The sequence below is a fragment of the Simochromis diagramma genome, unplaced genomic scaffold, assembly GCF_900408965.1.
Source record: "Simochromis diagramma unplaced genomic scaffold, fSimDia1.1 OVJJ01000604.1, whole genome shotgun sequence".
NCBI classification, from domain to species: Eukaryota; Metazoa; Chordata; class Actinopteri; order Cichliformes; family Cichlidae; genus Simochromis; species Simochromis diagramma.
In genome coordinates this window covers 50,670-74,891 of record NW_024387416.1, presented here as the reverse complement: position 1 = coordinate 74,891, position 24,222 = coordinate 50,670, and positions in this window count along the sequence as shown.

Here is a 24,222-nt window from a genome sequence, read left to right as displayed (position 1 = left end):
TTTAAAGCCAGTCTCTTCCAGATTCAGATGAGAGAGAGAGGTGAGCTGTGTTACCAGATCCATGTACTGTTGAGTTTTGTTAATTTAGTTACTTTAGGGGGAATTTGCACATTAAATAGAGTTCATTGTAAATAAATTGCTCACCTCTGGAAACCCGACATGTCTGCGTAGTCTGCTTCCCTACCACCTTCCTTGACGCTCGAGTCTGACTACACCACAAACCTAAATAACCAAAACAATAAAACATGACCTTGACACAACAGAGACCAATATTGCTTTTGCCTTTTGTTACAGCTCCTGACCTCAAAGTTCCCTGACCCCCTTTCTCTTTACCCACCTCAACTGTAAAACATCACAGGAGACATTGTAAATTTTGCATACATTTTGTTTTCTTATGATTGTAACTTATCTTACAGAAATTAAAAGAAATCTCATAGGATACAGATATAGATAATTATAAAACTTTGTATAAATTAGAGGAGTGACAGTGCTGGTTATAGGAAACATGTAGATCAATTCTTTACACTATTACATATAATTTGTGATATATACTATAATATCATAGTATAAATAGTATAAACTATGTGAAGTGAAACCCAATTTAAACAGGAATTTAGAAATAATGAAGAGTTGTGGATAATTTTCCTAAAAATCTTAAACAACAAAGGTGTCTGTTTATTTTTCGTCTTTTTTCGTATTCAAAAGAGGAACAGTCTTGAGAACAAGGCAACATCGGATTTTGAAATTGGTATCATAGGTGCATCTACTAAAAATTTTGAATAAATTCAAATCTCAGTGACCTCGACCTCAAAGTCAAGGTCCTTTCCATCCAAAGATACAAAACTCATATGAAACAAAAGGAGCATGCATCTAATTAATACAAGTAGGTGATTATATATTGTTGACAGTAGTACAATTGACTTCCCATACACAGGGGAATCTACAGATATGCAGGGAAGCTTCATTATACTGTGTTGTGGGGTGTTTTTTCTCTTTCAGTAGTCACACAGAATTAACTCTCATTTACTAAGGGAAGCCTAATTATTGGACATTCTTCTCTTGTTCAGTGTCTCTTGTTTTTACAGCATTGACAGATTTTAGCTGCATCAAACTTTCCAGTCATTCCCAGAACATCTCACAGCACTGAGCAGACTCACAAGACCCTTGGAGATCTATTACATATACACCTAAAATTCTCCCTTTGTTTCCTTTCTTGGTTCTGGGTTCTCATCATGTGTCAGAAAATATTAATTGTCAATAACACCATTTTCAAGAGCTGTCTTTACCATAATTTCTTTAATATAAGTAAACAAGTGAGCAGGCAGAGTCCCCATGGAGCATGGACAACACAAAAAGAACAACCTTGGAAAAAATAGAGCAACAAAAAGCAGTTACTGGTGATGAACTTCCTGTTACTATTCGTCAGGAAACTCAACAATGCTCCAGCCAGACAGAAAAAGATGGAGCTATCCAGCCAAAACCGTCACCAGTGATGTATAATGAATAACTAATTTATTAATTATAAACTGGAAAAACAAAAACAAAAGAACAACACTAAAGTCTTCTCATCAGATTCAATCACAGAAGTCCACCTTTATACAGTATGGGTGATGAAAACCAGTCATGATATCTTTGCTTATATCTTGGTGAATTCAGCTGCCTAAATCAACAAAGAGGAGTAGCACAGGTCAGATGGTCAGGGCTGAGCCGAGCAGCATGGAACTGAAAAGCTACCTGTCATGGTCCCCGTGCCTCTTCAGCTGGCTCATGATGGCCAAAGATTTTGTTTTGTTTTTTGATCTCTCTCTCTCTCACTCCCTCCTGCTTGCCTGGGCGAAGTTCATTGTGGGCTCTCACTCTTAGCCCACACACCTGCGGTGATTGCCACCACCTCTTGCTGACCTGCCGGAGTTCCCTATGACTATTTGACGGTGTGGCACAGAGTGTCATGTCTGTGTGTAGGCAGGTAGGAAGAGAGGACCCAAAACGCAGGACTCACAGAGGCGGAAGTAACTCAAAGCACACAACTTTATTGCTGGTATGAAACTGAACAGGAAAACTAACTAAACTGGGAGAACAGAATAACTAGACAGGCTGGCAAACGGAACACACAGAGGAAGCGAGGATGAACAGATGTTAACGACACGACACTGACACAAAGACACACTGGGCTTAAGTACACTGATGGAGTCATCAAGGAATTAGAGACAGAAGGGGAACACAGCTGGGAGAAATAAGACCTAACGAGACAGGGAGAGCAAAGCCAGAACACTAACATCAGACAGGAACAAGAACCTTCAAAGTAAAACAGGAAACAAAACACACTTTACTAAGACACGGACTAGACAGAGAGAGACAGACTTGACACTGACCAAAGCCTACTAAATAAAAATCATAATCAAAACAGTGTCACTGATTAATCAAATCATAAATCATAATCTAGAAAAACACCAAAGCATAAAAAATAGAAAGCTGGGTCAACATGACCCAGAACCGTGACACAGAGCAGTCATTGCTGGAACGTTGAACCTCCCGTGTTCGTGCTCTGAGCTCTCTACTAGAAAACTGTGTATTTAGCCTGTTGGATCTGATCATGCCTGTGTATAGATTCCCCCGGAACTGGTTTTGGACCCTTCCCTGTGATCTCTGAGTGTGGCAGCGTGAATGGAAATTAGGTTGAAAGTTGCTGAAGAGGAGCGAGTGTGACCACAAGAGGAGCGGCGGTGATTGTGCTGAAGAGGCGAGCGTGTGTGTGGATTCCCTCCCCTCTTACCCCTGGCCCCAGCCCCACTCTCTGTATATATTTATAGCACAGTGGTTTCACGTTTTGTAAATAAACTGTCACCTTTTGCTTGCCAGAACTTTGTCTGCACGCGAGTCCATCGGTTAGCAACAACACTACCAAGCTAAAACACTATAACTCAAACATGCACTCTTCCATAACGCTGCCTGTGTGCCTGGTCTTTTGTATCTCAGCATGACAGACCATCTGGCCATTTGACCGGAGTGCACAGGGCAGTGCTGTTATGCCCCATTTCTTTTTTTTTCTCCTTTTTTTCAGTACTGTAGTAAAATGGATTATTGTCGGAAGGCCAAGAAAAATGCCCAACAGATTTACTTTCCGAAGTGGAACTTTTACTATACTGGTCCACTTGACTGTCATAGTTTATTTGATCTTTATTGTTTATTTTTCATTTTAAGTTATTATAATCAGAACTGGGCTTGGGAGCGAGAAAGCGAAATAAGAAGAAAAGAGAAGTTGGGAAGAGAGTTAACAGAAGGAGAGTGCCAACTTCTCCTCCCAGGGGAGGTGTGAAGGCCCAATACCTCTCCCCGCCCGCCATATGTGGTGTTGTTGCGTGCTGTTCTAAAGTGCATTTAAAACACAGGAGTGGCATGGTGCTTTCGCCCAGAAAAATACAAAATACAGTTTGTTCAAAATTGCTTTAGCATTCATGAAAGCTCCGGTTCTCAAAGTTCCTTGAATCCATTTCTCTTTACCCACCTAAATTGCAAAACATCACAGGAGACAGTGTAAATTTCTCATTGATTATGTATTGTGGTTATTGTAACTTTCTTACAGAAAATATAACAATTGAAAGACATGTCACAGAATATAAATCTTATTATAATCATACAACTATATAAAGAAAAGTGCCAGTAGATCTACTTTCTACTGTCAACATCCTATTGTCTAAATTACCGAGCTAACAGATACGTAAGCAGAGCGAACATGAGAGCACCCGAATGCAGGCGTCAATAATGCAGCGTAATGAAATAATCTCCCGATCTCTGCGAAAGTTATAAACTGCCTCCGGAACCCAGTTATGGTACAAAAACATCTATTCAACAAAAATAGTGATGCAGTTCAGCCTTTTTTTTACGCTCAGCCTTCTCTGTTGCTGTGTGGAGCAGCCTGTGTCGGTCACATCTTTCACACTTCACTCACTCATCCGCCATGCACTGTGGTCTCATAAGAAAACTCAGCTTTTTGATATAAAATTTATATATATATATATGTATATATGAACTTAAAACATAATTTACAAGCATTTGGAAATTATAAAAAAGACCTTTTGTTTCTATATATCTTTTCATGTTTAGTCTTTTTTCTAAATGAAAGAATAACAGTTAACAAACATGTAGGCAGAGACACGCTTACAAGCAGGAAGGTCTCTGTAGGTTCTTTATGTTAACATTACAATATAAAGTTCCTTGAGATGACTGTTAGTGTGGTTTAGTGCCACATAAATAAAACTGAATTGAACAGCATAAACTGCCAAGCCTCTAAGATACAGAAGAAACCATATATTTTGTCCCTGTATCCTCGAGTCAGATTTTCTATTTATGATTCAATTAATGGGGTGCATAAAATAAGTCTGTGTCATTTCGTTCATTTCAGGGTCATTCCCACCCAGAAATATTTTCATATTGACAAACATACCAAATGTATTCTTTCTCAATTAAATAATAATAAATAAAGAGTTGCAGTGAAAGAGATCATCTTCTGCAAGCTATTCATATGGAATAGCACAGATGCTATTGCTGGCTTGATAGAACCCATAATAGCAGCATCAGAGGGAAAACAGTGCTGGAATTAATCTTGTGGCATACTCCACTTGAAGCTGTAGTTGCAGCAGATGTAGTAGTTGTTGCACTAGGTGTAGTTGTTGGTACAACAGTTGTAGTAGTTGATGCAGCATCTGTGGTAGAAAAAATGTACAAAACATTTCTAACCAAGTCACTCTAAAACATTTGAGACTTTTTGATTAAACATCATGAAATGTTACTTACTTGTGTCACTGACATTGATGGAGGCCAATTCAATGTCAAAGTCTGTAACGTTTAAGGCTGTACTGTTCAAAACATTTTTAATCTCGGTGTTGTTTGGTACAGATGAATTTACAAACTGAAGTTCCATGTTGTTTATGACTGATCCTTGACTGTAAATGCAGAGACAAAAATTATAGTTTGGAATATTTAGGGCTCTTAATGTTATATGTCAAAATACTGAAATTGGTAGGTAATACTGAAATTACCTGAAGCTCACAACATCCAAGGCAACAAATGATGAACCGAATGCATTTTTGTAAACAGGTTCTAGCTGCAGACACAAAGGAGATTTTATTTCATTTCATTTCATTTTGTTACACACATTAAAACTATGTTTTTATTTTCCATCCATCCATTCGCTTCCGCTTATCCTTTTCAGGGTCGCGGGGGGTGCTGGAGCCTATCCCAGCTGTCATAGGGCGAGAGGCAGGGTACATCCTGGACAGGTCGCCAGTCTGTCGCAGGGCCAACACACAAGGACAGACAACCATTCGCACTCACATTCATTCGCACATTCACACCTAGTGACAATTTGGGTTATCCAATTAACCTATCCCCACAAGCTGCATGTCTTTGGACGGTGGGAGGAAGCCGGAGTACCCGGAGGGAACCCACGCAAACACGGGGAGAACATGCAAACTCCACACAGAAAGACCCCGGCCTGATGTTGGAATTGAACTCAGGACCTTCTTGCTGTGCGGCAACAGTGCTAACCACCGTGCCATATTTTACAGTAAAATATGACAGGAGACTAATGAGCAACTGATCCCTACAGTGAGTAGCTATGGTGGCTTAGTCTAAAGATTGGCTTGCTATATTAATTTTACACTCTACCTGTTGCCCAATAGTTTAACATGTTTCCTTAGAGCAGAGACAGGAAATTCATATTTCACAAGGAGCCACATGAGAATATAGATTCAAACCCAAGACTGTCCTGCTGTGAGGCAGCAGTGATAACTACTATGCCATTGTGCTGCCCTTTCCAAATAAACATTGTAAACAAAATATTTTGTTGGAAAAAAAATTCACAGATTTTAAATTTAAGTAGTTTTATAACTTCATTGGGTATTTAAGTGTTTTATCCATCTTCTAGTGAGAGAAATGTAGTGTGTCTTGTCTTGAATAAGTGCTGTAAAGTTAGGTTGAGTGCCTCAGGTGGAAATGTGAAAGACAGTTGACAGGAGAGTGAAAAAAGAGAATCTTTATCTGGATTTCTTTAACTACATAGCTGGGAATGTTTGTTCAAATATGAAGGAAGATTCAGTGAGAACCAACATCTTAATATCTTTTCTGCTTTTAGAGAAGAATAAAAATCCATCAATAATACTGACTTCAAGAGCTCTGCCAGCAGTAAAACAGACTGCAGTTCAATAAATCAATGAGCTGAACATTATCGGATGAATAAAACTTGATTTAAAAAAGGTACTGTTACTTTTAGAGCTTTGCTAGGCTGCCCACTTGACTGGTTATGATCTTTAAACACTGCCTTCTTTCTAATTTCCAAAATCAATGCACACATCTTTGCCTCTTAATTCAATAATAAATGCTTAGAACTCCACATAACCCCCCCCCCCCCAAAAAACCCCCCAAAAAACCCAAAAAACTTCACATTCTGCATCAACTTTTTAAAAATTGCTATTCACCAGGATTTTTGAGAAAGGGAAAGACTTACCTGTCTCTTTATTAATGAAGATCGATTCTTAAAAGCTTCGGATAATGAATCCAACAAGTCCTTTGTAAAAGTGCTCTGAATGGATCTGAAAACAACAAATCTAGTTGCCAGAGATCTGGCGGTTGTGGCCCCAGATGTGGTTGTTGTTGCTGTTGTTGTACTTATTGAACTGAGAGTGGAAGTTGTTGAAGCTGCTGTGATAGTTATCGGAGCAATTGTGGTAAGAGCTGGACTTCTTGTCGTGGTTGCTGTAGCAGTTGCAATAGTTGCAGATGAGATTATTATTGGAGCTGCAGTGGTGATTGTTTGAGCAGATGTTGTTGTTGCAGCTGTTCTGGTGGTTGTTGGAGCAGTTGTATTTGTGGGTGCAGGGTTAGGGTTAGTTGTTGCAGAAGCATCTGCTGTGGTCGTTGTTTGAGCTGATCTAGTAGTTGTAGGAGCTGATGATATTGTTGTGGAAAGTGCTGTGGTGGTTGTTGGACCAGCTTTTGTCGATGTTGTAGCTAGTGTAGTGATTGTTGTAGATGCTGTAGTAATTGTTGTAGCTGGCGTGGTAGTAGCTGAAGCTGCTGTGGTGGTTTGAGCTGCCGTAGTAGTTGTTGGTGCCGCTGTGGTACTTGTTGTAGCAGCTGTGGTGGTAGTTGCAGCAGCTGTGGTAGTCGTTGGAGCTGATGTTGTCGATGTTGTAACTGGTGTGGTAGCAGTTGTAGCTGCTGTAGTGGTTTGAGCTGCTGTAGTAGTTGTTGGTGCCGCTGTGGTACTTGTTGTAGCAGCTGTAGTGGTTGTTGTAGCTGGTGTTGCAGTAGTTGCAGCAGCTGTAGTGGTCGTTGGAGCTGATGTTGTCGATGTTGTAACTGGTGTGGTAGCAGTTGTAGCTGCTGTAGTGGTTTGAGCTGCTGTAGTAGTTGTTGGTGCCGCTGTGGTACTTGTTGTAGCAGCTGTGGTGGCAGTTCCAGCGGCTGTGGTGGTTGTTGGAGCTGATGTTGTCGATGTTGTAACTGGTGTGGTAGCAGTTGTAGCTGCTGTAGTGGTTTGAGCTGCTGTAGTAGTTGTTGGTGCCGCTGTGGTACTTGTTGTAGCAGCTGTGGTGGTCGTTGGAGCTGATGTTGTCGATGTTGTAACTGGCGTGGTAGCAGTTGTAGCTGCTGTAGTGGTTTGAGCTGCTGTAGTAGTTGTTGGTGCCGCTGTGGTACTTGTTGTAGCAGCTGTGGTGGTCGTTTGAGCTGATGTTGTCGATGTTGTAACTGGCGTGGTAGCAGTTGTAGCTGCTGTAGTGGTTTGAGCTGCTGTAGTAGTTGTTGGTGCCGCTGTGGTACTTGTTGAAGCTGATACTGTCGTCGTTGATGCTGCAGTGGTTTGAGTTGCTGTAGGAGTTGTTGTAGCTGGTGTTGCAGTAGTTGCAGCAGCTGCAGTGGTCGTTGGAGCTGATGTTGTCGATGTTGCAACTGGTGTGGTAGCAGTTGTAGCTGCTGTGGTGGTTTGAGCTGCTGTAGTAGTTGTTGGTGCAGCTGTGGTACTTGTTGTAGCAGCTGTGGTGGTAGTTGCAGCAGCTGTGGTAGTCGTTGGAGCTGATGTTGTCGATGTTGTAACTGGCGTGGTAGCAGTTGTAGCTGCTGTAGTGGTTTGAGCTGCTGTAGTAGTTGTTGGTGCCGCTGTGGTAGTTGTTGAAGCTGATACTGTCGTCGTTGATGCTGCAGTGGTTTGAGTTGCTGTAGGAGTTGTTGTAGCTGGTGTTGCAGTAGTTGCAGCAGCTGTAGTGGTTGTTGGAGCTGATGTTGTCAATGTTGTAACTGGTGTGGTAGCAGTTGTAGCTGCTGTGGTGGTCATTGCAGCAGCTGTGGTAGTCGTTGGAGCTGATGTTGTCGATGTTGTAACTGGTGTGGTAGCAGTTGTAGCTGCTGTAGTGGTTTGAGCTGCTGTAGTAGTTGTTGGTGCCGCTGTGGTACTTGTTGAAGCTGATACTGTCGTCGTTGATGCTGCAGTGGTTTGAGTTGCTGTAGGAGTTGTTGTAGCTGGTGTTGCAGTAGTTGCAGCAGCTGTAGTGGTTGTTGGAGCTGATGTTGTCAATGTTGTAACTGGTGTGGTAGCAGTTGTAGCTGCTGTGGTGGTCATTGCAGCAGCTGTGGTAGTCGTTGGAGCTGATGTTGTCGATGTTGTAACTGGTGTGGTAGCAGTTGTAGCAGCTGTGGTGGTCATTGCAGCAGCTGTGGTAGTCGTTGGAGCTGATGTTGTCGATGTTGTAACTGGTGTGGTAGCAGTTGTAGCTGCTGTAGTGGTTTGAGCTGCTGTAGTAGTTGTTGGTGCCGCTGTGGTACTTGTTGAAGCTGATACTGTCGTCGTTGATGCTGCAGTGGTTTGAGTTGCTGTAGGAGTTGTTGTAGCTGGTGTTGCAGTAGTTGCAGCAGCTGTAGTGGTTGTTGGAGCTGATGTTGTCAATGTTGTAACTGGTGTGGTAGCAGTTGTAGCTGCTGTGGTGGTCATTGCAGCAGCTGTGGTAGTCGTTGGAGCTGATGTTGTCGATGTTGTAACTGGTGTGGTAGCAGTTGTAGCTGCTGTGGTGGTCATTGCAGCAGCTGTGGTAGTCGTTGGAGCTGATGTTGTCGATGTTGTAACTGGCGTGGTAGCAGTTGTAGCTGCTGTAGTGGTTTGAGCTGCTGTAGTAGTTGTTGGTGCCGCTGTGGTACTTGTTGTAGCAGCTGTGGTGGTAATATGATGTTGTTATGACAAACATAAACCACATGAATCTCTACCGTCCATCTCTACCTTAAAACAAGTTCAGTGTCTTCAATCCAATGCTCCAACAGTTTACCCAATTTTTTCAGCTTTTTATGTTTTTGATATAAATTGCAATCAATCTAAAGTAATCTCCCCCAAATTATCTTTTTTTCCCCATACGTGCTTATAATCATTTAGGTTTCGTTAAAAGATATTGCATTCATTGATATATTTAATAAAATTAATTCACTGCTTTTTCTTGTTTATCAGTACTGGGAGGTGACTTAGTTCTGCTGTCATGAAAAGCAAAACTTGTGTCTTGCGATGCAACCTTTGTAATCATAAAAAGAGCTGACTGGTGTACACAGATGATTTCTAAATCGTGGGGTAACTGGAGTAATTCTTCTAAACCACTGTGTTTGTCCTTTGAGTCTTTCTTTTATATGTAATTGTTTGCTACTCATGTGTGTCTGAAATGGCATGATTAGCCAGTACTTAAGCTTGCTGTCTTTTTTTTTCTTGCTTTTTAGCTCAATTTTTCAATGTTTGTTCCCTTTTTTTGAGTGGTTGTTTTATATGCAGCAGATTAAAAAAAGATTCATAAAGAAGAAAATAATTTTTATGATAATTCACTGAGGAAAGCTTAATAAAGTGAAGTTTGGGTAAATTTTTAAGGATCATATCCCCATGTGACATACATGGCTGGCAAAAATGAATTATAGCATTTGAAAGGTCTCACTTCTATTCATATTGTGATAGAGGTCAGTCTTTACCTGTTAATCCTTCTGTGTCAAATAATCTTCTAATATAATCATTTTTGACACTGACAATGATATTTTTTCTCATGTTATAAATATTTGCAATCTAGTTCTAGTTGTGTGGGCTCAAATATTGGACAAGAATATCATTTATTAACAAGCGCAAAATTCCAGCCTAATCTTGTCATTTCAAGTTCTGGTAAATCCAATAATTTCAAAGGTCATTTTTGCATTGTTTCTTTGAATATGTTAAGGCTGTATAAAAGCTGATTATGATATGACCCTTTAACCTTTTTCAGAACTGAATGATTTTAAATGGAATGCCCCATGTGTGCTGTGAGATTTATTATGAGAAATATTTATCTTGAGTCTCGCTCTTACAAATATTAAATGAATGTAAGACATCATTGGATATGGTTGTTTGACTAAAGTACAGGATACCAGATTTCAGTCTAAAAAGGGAAATTGTACATTTAAACTAAAAACATGAGATTTGCAAGAAAACCTGATGAGATGGAATTTTTAAAACATTTTTCCCAGTTTCAATGAGTAAAAATCTATAAGAAACACTCTAAAATCTTATGCAGTTGCAGACCTGTGTAATCACATGCTTCACAGCCAAGAGAGAAAGATTCAGAGAGAAACTACATTTTTTTTCTTTAAAGAAAAATTGTCAAAAGTCATGTAAATCGTCCTCATCTCAGCTATACCAAACTCAAATTTTTACTAAACCCATTTTTTGAAGACATCTTACTAGGTAGAGCTTACCTAGATTAATTGCACTCAAGTGCCTAACCATAAAAAGTACTATAACATTCAACTTTAATGCAGTCTACATATTGTCTGTAGCAATTATTTATGAGGTATACTTTGCTATGATAAAGCAGTTCATAATTCCTTTATCAACAGTAAGTTTAGCACCACTTAGCTCACCTGTTAGAAACAAGAACGTTGATATTATCAGTCCAACACCCATTGTTTAATCAGTTAAATCTGTAAAAGACACAGATGGCAAGTGTATATGTATTAAAAAAAATTAAAACCCCAAAACACTACTTAAAAAGTAAAATAGAATTTCACAAAAATGCAAGACTTATTTACTGTACTCATCATTATACATCTTAATGAAAAAATATGAATCAGAATTTTAAAATAATATAGATAAAATAATTACTTTGTTTAACAAGCTAAAATACAAAATAGTCATATTAACATTAAATAAAATTTATATTTCATTACACTTACCAAAATTGAGATCAGATGAAAAATGTATCAATTGTCCTTTTTGTCTTCTGTAGATGGTTTCCAATTTTTTTGTCTCACAACAGTGCAATTCACAACTCTTTGCTCTTCAACTCTTTTAATCATATGTTCACACCTCTCATGGCCTTATATATTTCAGAAGCGTGAGGGCTAATGACGTATGTGAGAAATGATAGACGAGGTTGTGAGATCTTGATGATGAAGAATGTTACGTCACAGGATTCACAAGTTTCTCAACTGTCAACCTTACAGTTTCTTGCCTCAGGATAAGAGCCTCTCCCTTTGTTTTCCCTTGAGACATAAGTTACTCATTGATGTCATGGCAGACAAACAAATAGATTTCTACTGAGGTAAAAAGGAGTTTCTGTAAAGTTACAAAGTTACTACAAAACTAGTATGAAAATAAAATATGTAAATAAAATATGTAACAAATGGGACATCTGTGTACTTTGCTTTCACTCTATAAAGTGAAAAATATTGAATGTTCATATTTCCGTTCTAATATTGTTTCTAGAGTTGTGGAAGAACAATTTCTTTCAAAAGTTGGCTCAGCAATACATTTTCTACCACATTACTTTTGTTCATTCAATATCACACCTCTGTTTACTGTATTGAGCTGATTACAGTTGAACATGATGTTTTAGTATCATTTGAATCCTCTGATGTGATTGGTTCAGTCATGTTCACTTTTTTTTCTGAGCCAAGAGATGGAAGCTTTGCAAAAGCTCATCATCCCTCTTTTCCGGATCTGCTCAACAATAAAAAATGATGATATATTGATATGTAACTGTTCTCCGATATTTATTAAATTACAATGTAACTGAAGAACAAACACAGAAAGAACAAAAAATAAGAATACTGGTCCAGCTTAACATGTTCTTTCTCAATTATCCACGCTTTTTAAAAAAAGTTTCATTATGTCCAGTCTGTTTTTGGCTAACAGAATAATTTAGATGGGAAGTCTTATTAGATTTGACATTTGGAGGAGAGCTTGTGAAACCAGAATTTTCAGAAATTACCTCTCCATTAATGCCCTCAGGTTAAGAGAAAATATGTTAAACAAGCTTTGCTGTGCGACTGTGAGGTGGGAAAAGAGGGTGTGATACAAATAGTATAGTTCTTTAATGATTGTGAATACAAAAGCAGTCACAAACCAAAGATAATTTAAACATCTGGCAGGACTCCAGAGACAAAATGTAAACTTAAGCAGATTTATTGCTGAGAATTACAAACTAAAATACAAAACACTAAACTTGTTGTACAGTAACTAGACACTAGGAAGCAAAACATGGTGCACAGACCATAGGTGGACATGAGAGAAGTACTAACATGAAGACTGATGATGTGACGAGGAAACTGAGGCAAACTGAGGACTTAAATATACAGAATAACGAGAGGATGGGCAGCAGACACAGAGAGGGAACCTGTACTCCTTACATGCCTCTTAAAGTTGCAAAATGCTGAGAAAGCCTTTACAAATTTGCCCTTCATTTCTATAAGAAAATATAAGAGTTTTATTTATTAAATTGATATATTTATTTGCATGCTTTGTAATATCACCGTCCTTTGGTGCATATCTTCTCTAACTGGTTGCTATAAAGTCATTTACATGTAGTATATGTTGTAAATTTACACAACTGTCTAGATTCAAAGAAACAAAAGAGCAGTATTTTGTAAGAAATAATACATACCATAATATTAAGTCTACCCTTATATAGTTGTTTTATTCAAATGCTTTAGCACATTTCTCACCATGTCTTTTGTTCTAACTGGCCCGTGCATGCACTATAAACACCATATATAACTTTCAAAAAGCTGTCAATTTTGTTGTCAAAGTTAAGTTGCTGTGTCAATGTTTACATTATTGCCGTTATAATGACAGTTATTGGACACTGTGTAAGCGGACTCTGCATATTACCACATGTACAAAAAGTTGTATTTGTCCCGTGCAACGTGTTTTGTGTGTGTGTGTGTGTGTGTGGGGGGGGGGGGGGGGGGGGGGGGGGGTTCTCTGTCTGTAGTCACATGGCATAGTAGAGTTCATTCTTAATTACTAAAACAAAACTCTTAATTACTAAAACATCAAAATAGTATTAATAAAAGCGGATACAAAGGTGGCATCTGATTACAGTACCTTTAAGTGAATAAAGCACTTTGGAACAACCTATTCTTTCATAAATGTTGGTAAGGGCAGAATTTATGGCTCCATGCTTGATTTTATAATCCTGTGAGCTAATGTTGGCTAACACTGAGATTAGTTGATCTACCAGGACTTCAGCTGAGTCTCTCCGCCAGAACTATATTCTTGATTTGTGGCGTTATGATTTAATTAAATTTGAGTTATCGAACCGAATTATGTAGGTTTGAATCCACTAGGGAATGAACAACTTCAGAGATCAAAGTTTAAAGCTCACGTGAAAAACCTAACAATAAGGCTCAGGTTTGATTTAATAGCAAACACAAAGAAAGACAAGAAATGAATAAATTAAGAGATCACTGATCTCTTAGCTCACATAAACTACCTAACAATAGGATTGATTTAATAGCATAAACACATGAACAAACAGAAAGAAAGGCCTTTTGTCCAGATCATCCTTTATTAACAGGCACTATTTAGCTACAAATGATGTTTGAAATCTAGTATGTTATGTAAGCTGCTGTTGTTACATTTGATCATTTGATATCTGTACAACTGAAGTACATGTGCGTCATTTTCATTACTATTTATAAACAAGGTGTGGCTCTTTTGTGTGACGTAACTTCATACCAATGAAAAATCATGTAGTCGAATGGCATCACTGCACTGTTTTCACACCATTTCTGATCAACTCTGATTAAACACTGACATTTTAGTTTGTTACTTGAAGACAGCTGACATATATTGTTAGATTTAATAAAATTTTATAGAAGGACACCAGTGAAATGTATTTATTTTTATTTACCGTCTTCTAGGTTGTGTCTGTAGAGTTACTCTACAAGGGAACACGAAGGTTTTTCTTCATTAGAAACATAGTTACAGTTACAATTAGCATTTGATACACTTTACTAATTAATTCCACTTAACTGCTTACATGTAGAGTCTTTTAGTCAAAGTACAGTATTTCAGGGCCTATGGAAGAAAAGTAAATCTGGAGACAAGCATCCGTTTGAACATAAAGAAAGAATGAAACAAAAGACTTATTGTAAAATATTCAAAATATGACAGGAAATTTAAACATTTCTGTAAGTAAATAAATATTTATTATTGTTGAACATGTTTGTCATGATCTGAGTGCAGGCAGGCAGGAAAGGACCCAAATGCAGAAACAGTTGAAACGTAAACTCAAAAGGGCAGCTTTATTGCTGGAAACAAGAAAGAACTAAACTTGAATACTGAAATAAACTAGACAGGGTTGGCAGGTAGAACACACAGACAGATGTGAGGGAGATCACAACACTGACAAAGAGAAACACGGGGCTTAAATACACTGAGGGATAACGAGGGATATGAGACACAAAAGGACAGCACAGCTGGGAGTAATTCGGCAGGATGAGGCAAGGGAAGCAAAACTAGAAACACTGACATGAGATACGGACATTCAAAGTAAAACAGGACACACACCGACTGAACTCTAGACACGCAAACAGACAGAACATATAGACCTGAAACGTGGGACAGAATTGCACAGAGTAGACATAACATTAAACACAGGGAAGCCTCTCTTCTGCTTGTTTTCTTTTTTCTTTCTCAACAGGTGATCCAGGTGATCCATATATGCATTTTTCTTTTTTTTCTTTTTTTTTTTTTGCTGCCCATTCTGTTGGTTTTTGTTTTTTGCCCTTCTCCCCCGTCCCTCTTCTCAGCTGTTTCTCTTTCCCTCTTTCTTTCTCCCCTTCTTTCCTCCAGTCAAGTCTGTCCCGTATTCAGCAAGTGAAAATAAAATAAACAATAAAAGGTGAATCAAATGGACCATTATGGCAAGGCTGGGATGGTCAATTTGGTAAAGTAAATCCGTTGGGCATCTTTCTTTGCCTTTAGACAATAATTCTGATGGCAAAAGAGCCAAACGGGACAGGCAAAAAAAAAAAAAAAAAAAAAAAAACACAGGGAAGCCATATAACAAAAACTAAGAACTAAAACCTTAACAGCCATAACCGAACCTAGGGTAATAACGATAACTAAAATAATCAAAACAGCACAAAAAAGGACTCAGAACATAAACCATGATATAAAATACCAAAACACAAGAGACCCAAAATGCTGGGTCACAAAGACCCAGAACCGTGACGATTAACAGTGGTAACAGGAACAGAAATATAAAGGTCATTATATGCGTCAACGTACATGCCACTGAGGCCGCATTCCCCGAGTGCTTTTCAAAGTGTTTTCAGTAAAAGACTGATAATGGAACAGGAAGCTTCCATCAGTACATATCTTTCTAAGAAGAAAAATGCATGAGGAATGTCCAGCACACCAACACATTTTCATTCTTGCTAATGTGCAAATGTTTGGATAAAAACATAAAGAAAAGTAAGCATCTAAACTTAACATAAAATTATTTCACCAAAGCATAGCTTTCACCTTTACATTGTCCTTCATTCCTGTTCATTAAAACGTCTTTAAAAACAATTAAGTTCACTTTTTGTTCACTGACTCGAGAAAAATGTATTCATTGTATCTGTATGTGAAAAACCTTGTAGCAATGAACTCATCCAGACTAGCCCAAGACACTTTAAGCTGCATGCAAAGCTAATGGGGATCATAAAGCAAACATCAGTTTATCTATCATTTTGAAACTACACTATATTGCCAAAAGTACTTGCATTTTCCTTCACTCGCCTATAAACTTTAGTGACATCCTATTTTTAATCCATAGGATATAATATGCTCTCAGTCCACCCTTTGCAGCTATAACAGCTACAACTCTTCTGGGAAGGCTTTCCAGAAGGTTTAGAAATACGTTTAGAATAGAATAAAATAGTCCTTTATTGTTATTGTACATGTACAAAGAATTTGTAGGTGCTCCACACCAACTGTGCTGGAATAAAATATAAACAGTAGACAACAGGAACAAATAGCTAACAGGAGAAATATATTGTAGACAGAGATCCAGACTCCAGACACAAAAATATGGTGGTGGAGCAACATACACATGACAGACAGAGAGGATGGGGCTGAGAAAGAGAGAGAGAGAGAGAGAAATGATGGGCTGAGGAGATTAAGGGGACGCTGAAGACAGAACACAAAGATGAAGACTATGACAGACATGACTAAACTATACCAACAGAGACAAGGATCACAACAATGATAAGTAAACAAGATTAAAAAGTCCGCAAACACAAAACACTGGGTCAACGACCCAGAACCACAGCATTTAGAAACAAAACAATTTGTTTTCAGAACAGGTAAACAGAAGAAAGCAACATTAAAAAAAATGAACAATATATCATAAAATTATTAACCTTTTTGAACTAATCTTTATTTTTAAGTCTTTTTTTAGTCATGAATTTTCAGTATTCAAGCAATTTGTTTCCAAAACAGGTGAAAAAAACAAAGAGACAAAAAGAAAACAATTACTGTTGAAATTAAAAATATGATTGACAATCTAATGCTAACAGCATTATTTAACAATACATAACAATTTCTGTGGTAACAGAAACATAAAAGTCATGACATTAAACGTCATTGTCTTAGTCAATAGGCGTCACTGATGCCACATTCTCAGATGGTTTTAGTAAAAGACTAATAATAGAACAGAAAGCGTCTATCAATATCTGAATAGCTTTTATGTGTCTGTACGGAAAATGTACAAGGTGTGTCCTGCACACATTACGCATGTTTTGAAGATCATCAAAGGGAAAAAGTCTATAATTGTTGGTGTGATTAGAACCATACCAATACTGCATTACTGTACCTGCAGAAATAACATCAAAAGCTGTGAAAATGAACTAAACTTTTTCAGTGAGTTTGCTGCATACTACCCAAAATCAAATGTTAAGACACTGTACTTTGATAGTCTGAGATGTCTTATATAAAACAAAAATGTTTCACATACGATATACAAACAAATCTTAAAACAGAAACAGTCTTTTTTAGAGCAGTTCCCTCTCTGGACAGTATTTACTTTTTGTGTCATTAGCAAGTGAGCTGGCTTTAAGAGCCGATTCTTTGTAGAATCAAGAAGCGCTGACTCCTGTCAGGAAAGGGCCCGTGTTCAGCTATTCTAAGAATCCATGCAGCTAGGGCCAAGATTTTATTTTAATGTGCACACTATGCAGCCAAACAAATGCATAGGTAGACATTATGTGAAAGATGGATGAGAGGCAGATGCTATGAAGACAGCGATTATAGTGGTATAGGCCAGGTATCGAGATAGACCAGAGAGATGGGGAGCTGGATTTAAATGCTGTCAGAACAGGGTCAACAACAAACTTCTACCTAAATCTAAGAAACACTCACCTGTCCATGCAGCTGGATGAGAGCTTGCTGTCTCCCCTCCACCTGTCATCAGGGGTGATGCAGTTCCTGTCTTATTTTGATAGTCCTAATTTGTTCCAGCTGTTTTTCTGTGCTGTTTCTACTCTCCTAATCACTGTCTGTGTATTTATTGTGTTAGTCCCCCTTTGTACCTTGTTGGAATGTCAGTTCACCTCCCTCATGTGTCTTGTCCATGCCACAGGTTTCCTATTCTATGTTCTCAGTGATTAGTTTTGTTCAGTTTAGTTAGTAAAGTTTGATTTTCATTTTGCCTTTTGTTTTATATTTTTGTTTGTTTTTTCTCCCAGGACAAATAATCTGCTTACTTTTTGCTAAGTCCAGTCCTGTCTCTACACATCTTGAATCAGGAAGTAACCGCTGACAATAAGTTTAGGTACTTAACGCTGACCGTAAATCTTCATTATGAGATTACTCTGAGATTATGTTTAGCGTCTGTGACGTTAGTTGAGGGTGTGAACACTGTAATTCTCTTGTGATGGGAAGGCGTAACAATGATTAATGAGTAAAACTTGAGGAACATGACATGCATCTGTTTAAAAAGACATCTATGAATAGAAATGTTCTTGTGCATGCATATGTGTGTCTCCTTGTTTTGATTCGTAGTAAATGAGTATGTGTGTTTGCAAACCTTTAAAGGAGCATGAAGAAAAGCATCACCATTCTCTGAGGTTCACCTCGTGCTTTGATGCCAAGTTTTCTGCTGCTGACACTAATAATTAATTTGAATAATAATTTAGTATCGAGCTTAACACTTCTCCAAATCAGCTCTTTAGTGTTTTACTGGGCCATATAAATTCTTGCTGACCTGTGGAAAAGATAACTTTTTTTTTGGATATTCTAATCATTAATAAACATGAAAACAATATAAATACGATTTTATTACGTAAATTGTATTTAAATGAATCCAAATTAGCAAAAAATAATGTTACTAAAGCATTGAAAGAAAAATGGTCTAGTACACTTGTACCCCCCAGGAAATGGGAAGTCTTCAACAAACAGCCTCATTTAGACATTTTGTCCAAATTACCAGTTCATCTACATATTTTATTTTAACATATGTAGCTTTACTGTAGACTTTTGCTGTGTAAAACCAACAGTGGTGGATGGGTAGTTCCTTTATGATTCTTTTACTTAACTGCAGGTATAAGTTTTTTAGTCAGATTATGAGATGTCACCTGAATATGCAAGAGAATGACAACTTTCCCACTGGAATATTGAGGCTTCGGTTCACCACTTTCATGATAGACTGCTCATAATTGTAGGCTCCATGAATTCAATGCACAAAATGTGACTTACAACTTCAATGGGCCACTCCCAAGTGAAATTTGTTTTGTCTTCTTTGTACCGGTTGTTACCTACCGCCCTAACTGTCTTCTATTAGGAATGAAACTCACCAGCTCCACCCTGAAAAGTCGACGTTCCAGAAGTTCTCCTTTTGTTTTTTTCTGCTGCTTATTATAAAAAGTCTATCTCTGTCAGTTTACAAGAAAGTCTTATATAATGACCTTTGTAATCGAGGTGTAGTGAAGGAGAATAAAACCACAGTGTTTAATTGTTCAGACACAACATTTTCAACTTACAAATATTTATAATTTTTTTAAAAACAAACTATAAAAAATATTTTGTAAATATTTATGAAGACATTTAGTATGATTTACAAACATATTTGTCAAAAAATTTAATTCATGTAAAACTTTCCCTTTTTTATGTACTGTTTATAAGATTGGGGAAACCTGCAGTCAGCTGAGACTGAAGAAGTCACTTGGATGAGTGACGAAACGTTTCTCCCACTGAAAATGCTACGTCCAGATGAACAGAATCAACTTTTGGAGATTAAAATTGATCATAAATAAAAAGGAAGTTAATAACACCATGTAATCATGTTAACAAAGCTAATCTAGACTACCTAAAATACAAGTTCTAGTTAAATAAATGCTTGATGAAAAAAGGAAGGCTTTTACTCCACTTCATTCTAAGCAGCCTTTGTTAAACGTTGGTATGCAAGGACGAATCAGTAGCTTGTGACAGTTTACATAGTTATTTAGTCACCTTGCATTGCTTTAATTACAGAATAAAAAACCTCACAAAAGATTAGGTCTATAAGAAAGGGCAAGACCTGTTTCGATGAGCAAGCCATATGACGTCTGGTTTTTAATGCCCTTACTAATCTGCCTTAAACAACACAGTGAGCTGAAGACAGCAAGTAAATCTCTCAAACTGGAATCTCCATCTCATTAACACTGGAGATGCCTGCAGAGTCCAGACACTCAATATCTGGCACTTTTCACTTAATGCTATGCTTCAGTTTTGTACTGTAGTGTGAAACTGACATTTTAAACAGAGAATTATGTTGCGATTGTTCTGAGAGCAGTAAATGTGTTTACTTTATAGGTTAAGTGGTATCATATATAACATTTATAAAAAGTAGGCCAGAATGAGTGTAGATGTCTGTAAGCTGTGTTCGTGCTACATCAGCATCAAGCTAGCACTAATGAAGAGGAGCGAGAATAAGGAAATAATGTTTTTAACTGTCAGGCAGTTTCAAATGCAACATTTCTATCAGCTCAAAGAAACATTAGCAAACACACAGACTGTTTCTATGCAGTTTGCCATGTAGGGTTTTGCTAGCTAAAAGTACAGCTTCCCAGAGAGAGACAACTAAGAGTCCGAGAACTTCATTCAGAAATGAACAAATTTGAGAATGACAGAGCAGGAGAGGAAGACAGGTTATATTTAAACATATGGACTCCTCGGTGATACTTGATAAACTGCAGATTTAAAGATTACATGTAATTTTTAATCACATATTTGATCAGTGTATGATGTGTTTTAATAAAGTATGTATTGTCATAATGTGAGAATTCCTGCAAAACCAGATTTGTGTAATTCAAATGTTGTGTGAAAAAACTCTGTAGTTTTCTGCAGGATAAACAGGTTAGCTTGTGTTAGTGTGGTAAGTTCAGTGTGTTGGACTGGTGCATAGTTACCTGATGTGCTCATGGTCAGGGTTTGGTTACATAAAGTGCAGCAGAGACTAAGGTGATGACGGTTAGAGGAATTCGCTTAGAGTAATTCATATATTCCACCTTTCTACCAACTGTGTATATCTAGTTAAAAGAAAATATACAGTATATACTGTTAGGGTAGGAAATGGAAATCAGCCAAGATAGCTCGAAAAACATCTGCTTACATGATGCTGAGTTTAGTTGTTTAAATCCACATACATCAGTAGGTAGGTCAGCTGATCACAGCCTGTGCATTAAGAAAATCTGCTGGAGCTCTCTTTAGAAATTGTTGAAAGCATGAATTCTTTTTTCCCCACACAGAGCCAATACAACCTATCTCAGGCTACGTCCACACTAGCCCGGATAGATTTGAAAACAGCGTTTTCGTCTGAAAATGCTCCTCGTCCACACTAGCGTTTTCAGTCGTTTTCACAGAGTTGTGCGTCCACATTGAAACGGCCCAAAACGCTTAAGTTCCAGCCCTGCGCATGCACGAACGCGAGTGAGGATTAAAGAATTTGAAGAAAAGCTATCTGGAGCATGTACAAACTAATATTAATCTTTTTTAGGGCTGTCAAAATTGAGAGCAATCAAAACAACTGCTGTATAATGCCCTCCGCTATCTTTGTTTAATTGGTCACATGACTGCATCACATGACTAAAATGCGTCATTGTTTTAGAAAGTCTGCGTTTTCGAGTGTCCACACTGCGACGGGACAGCTCCGTTTTGAAATGTAAGTGTTTTGGAGAGCGTTGTCAAAATGCTGCGTTTTTCCTTGAGGAAAACGTCATCTTAGTGTGGACGGGAGGCCAAAACGGAGAGAAAACGATGCGTTTTCAAAAAAAACGCATTAGTGTGGACGTAGCCTTAGTTAGTGTTCCCTACTTGGGGGAAGGGTTGTAGTGTGGTGTGGAGACAGCTGGAAAGCTGTCTGGAATAAACAACAGCAACAATAAAAGCTATAGAGATTGAAAATGTGACGTCATTTCCGGGGTAAAACCGCAGAGGATTGTAGGTAGGAGTCGCAAGTGGTACTAATGCATGCAGGCTTTCACATGAAAACAGTCACACGGCAATAAAAAGAAACACAAAGAATGGCAAGAAGCTGCTGTAAGCTGTCGCATGACAGCCACAGCAAGCTGACGGGTAAAGAGATAGTTTTTTTAACAAAGAGACGAAAAAATGTAACAACAGCTGTGAAATGGAATAGTCCAAATCACCAAAGTAAATTGGACCTGGGCTTGTTGCAGGGATCTGAAGTTATTAAACATTTTGTGAGTGTATGCACTCACACTTAGGACCATATAATAATAAGTATGTGCGTGATGAAAGTTGGGCAGCATGCTAACGTCTTTACTCCACTCTGTATGCTCGTATGGGTCTAACCCTTTCACTCCTTTGATTTTTTTTCCCTCATACTGTTTCTTTTGCCTTTTCGTCACATCTGCCTTTGTATGGACCTGCCGTGTTCTCCTTCGTTTTGTACATAACTGTTTTTAAATAAAATGCAAGTAGGGATTAAAACCTCAGAATTAATGATTACCGGTGCTGGAAATGCTAGCGCTTGATGCAGTGTTTTGATTTTGTTGCCACTCGTACCCACAATGCAATGCGCGAAAGCCACGTGGTCTGTCAATCTCTATTCACAACTCATCCTGAAGACCAAGAAGGCCAGAAGTGCGAGGCTGTGAAATGGGACAGTCTCACCTTCAGCGTCACCGGCTGTCTCGGTGGAGTTCAATAAACTCAGCTGTCTGCTCCTTGCTATCTAAAATATAACAGGACATTGGAGTAAATTCTCAACTATCTCACACTTCTGTTTAATCAGAAGCTTTGTTGCTCTACATCTATCTGCTTTAATGTCTTGATTGGCATCGGCTCTCTCTGCAGTACAGTATCACTTCCTGTTCCTGCTACAAAGCGCGCTCACACACACAGGTGTACACACGGGTGATCACAGACACACTATATCTTCCTTGGCTGCTGCCTCAAAGCATACCATGCACTGTTGGCCTTGTGTGCTGCTCAGTAACATTCAATATTTACTGTTAGTTACACTTTTCTATATTGTTGCTGTGGTTTCCCTATTATGTTGTTCTGTTTTTGCTTGTTTTCTTTTCTTTCTTTCTTTTCCCCAACAGATGATCCAGCGGATTTTTTTTGCCTCTGTTTTTCTTTCCCTCCATTTCTTTCTTTCTTATGAAAGATGTCACTCCAACGTCACGTTGTGCAGTGGGTGTCTGCTTCCAAACCACCATAAACCAAACTAAATATCAGCAAAAAAGCACACTGAGACAAAAACTAAGACACATAAGCTTAACATGTGTATTGGAATTTCTTTCATTTCATGTCTGCGTCACACCTTATTCATGCAGTTAAACAGATGGTGGGAGCCGGGTGAGTTTCATCTCAGGAAGTTGGGGGGGAGCAATCACACAGGAAGAACCCAGACTGGGGGGAGAATCCCACAGGTAGTGGAATCCTTTGTTAGATCCATGGTGTGAACGAGAACTGTGAAAAGCTTTTGTACTGCAACGGTTTTAAAAGAGGACCTGAACTGTCTTTCCTTCATTCTGGAGTTGAATAACCTCTGTGTGACAAAACTATGCATAAATTGCTTCAAGGTAAGTTTCTGTCAATTAGTAGGTCATCTAATCAGCAGTGACATGTATATAAACCCTAACATATTGTAGCGGGTCGGGGCTGTTCGGGGTTCTGTTTGTACAGTGATGTTTTGTTTATGTTGCCATAGTGACAGGTGACGCCCTCTCGCTGCGACGGTGTGTTCTTGCGGGGTCAGAGGGCGCCCTGTGTTGTTGTTGTTTTTCGCTGTGCTGTGGCCGCGCTGAGCATTAGCTAGCGGCAGTGTTTTCTGGAATTGTTAATAAACGGCTGTGCTCCCTGGCTAGCTCACGGAAGCAAGACCAAACGACACCTCCGTCTCCTCCTTTTCTGAGCTCGCCACAATATATAAAAAGGAGTGCTAATGATAAAATGACAATTTCAGAGATCTCAACACTGCACACAGTGAACCATAATTTTCATGGGAATGTTTTGCTACCTAATGTTTGATACTAATCTTAACTCTGTTAGTCTCACTTGGCAGGGCACAGCTGGAGTGCAGGAGATGACAAGGTTAGTAATTGAATGGTGAAAATTATACTTTTGTTATCTTGATTGGCAAAAGACAAGTAAATACAAAATCTGCTTCTCACATTTAGGGCATTTCCAAGATTTTTTTTTCCAAAACTTCTTCAATTTCTTTCATTACAGCTGTCCTGTGCCAGAAGTTCTGTTGACCCACAGTGAGAGGCATCATTTCAGAAACACCAGGAAGACTGAAACTCATCGCCAGGATCAAGCAGGGCTCGTGATCTTCACCAGCAGCTCCCTCACAAGAAGGATAAACCCAGCATTTCATGAACACTGATGGAGACCTTTGCTTTGTGTAATGAAGTACTCAGATAATCCTCAGAGGGTCTGGACTTTTACACAAT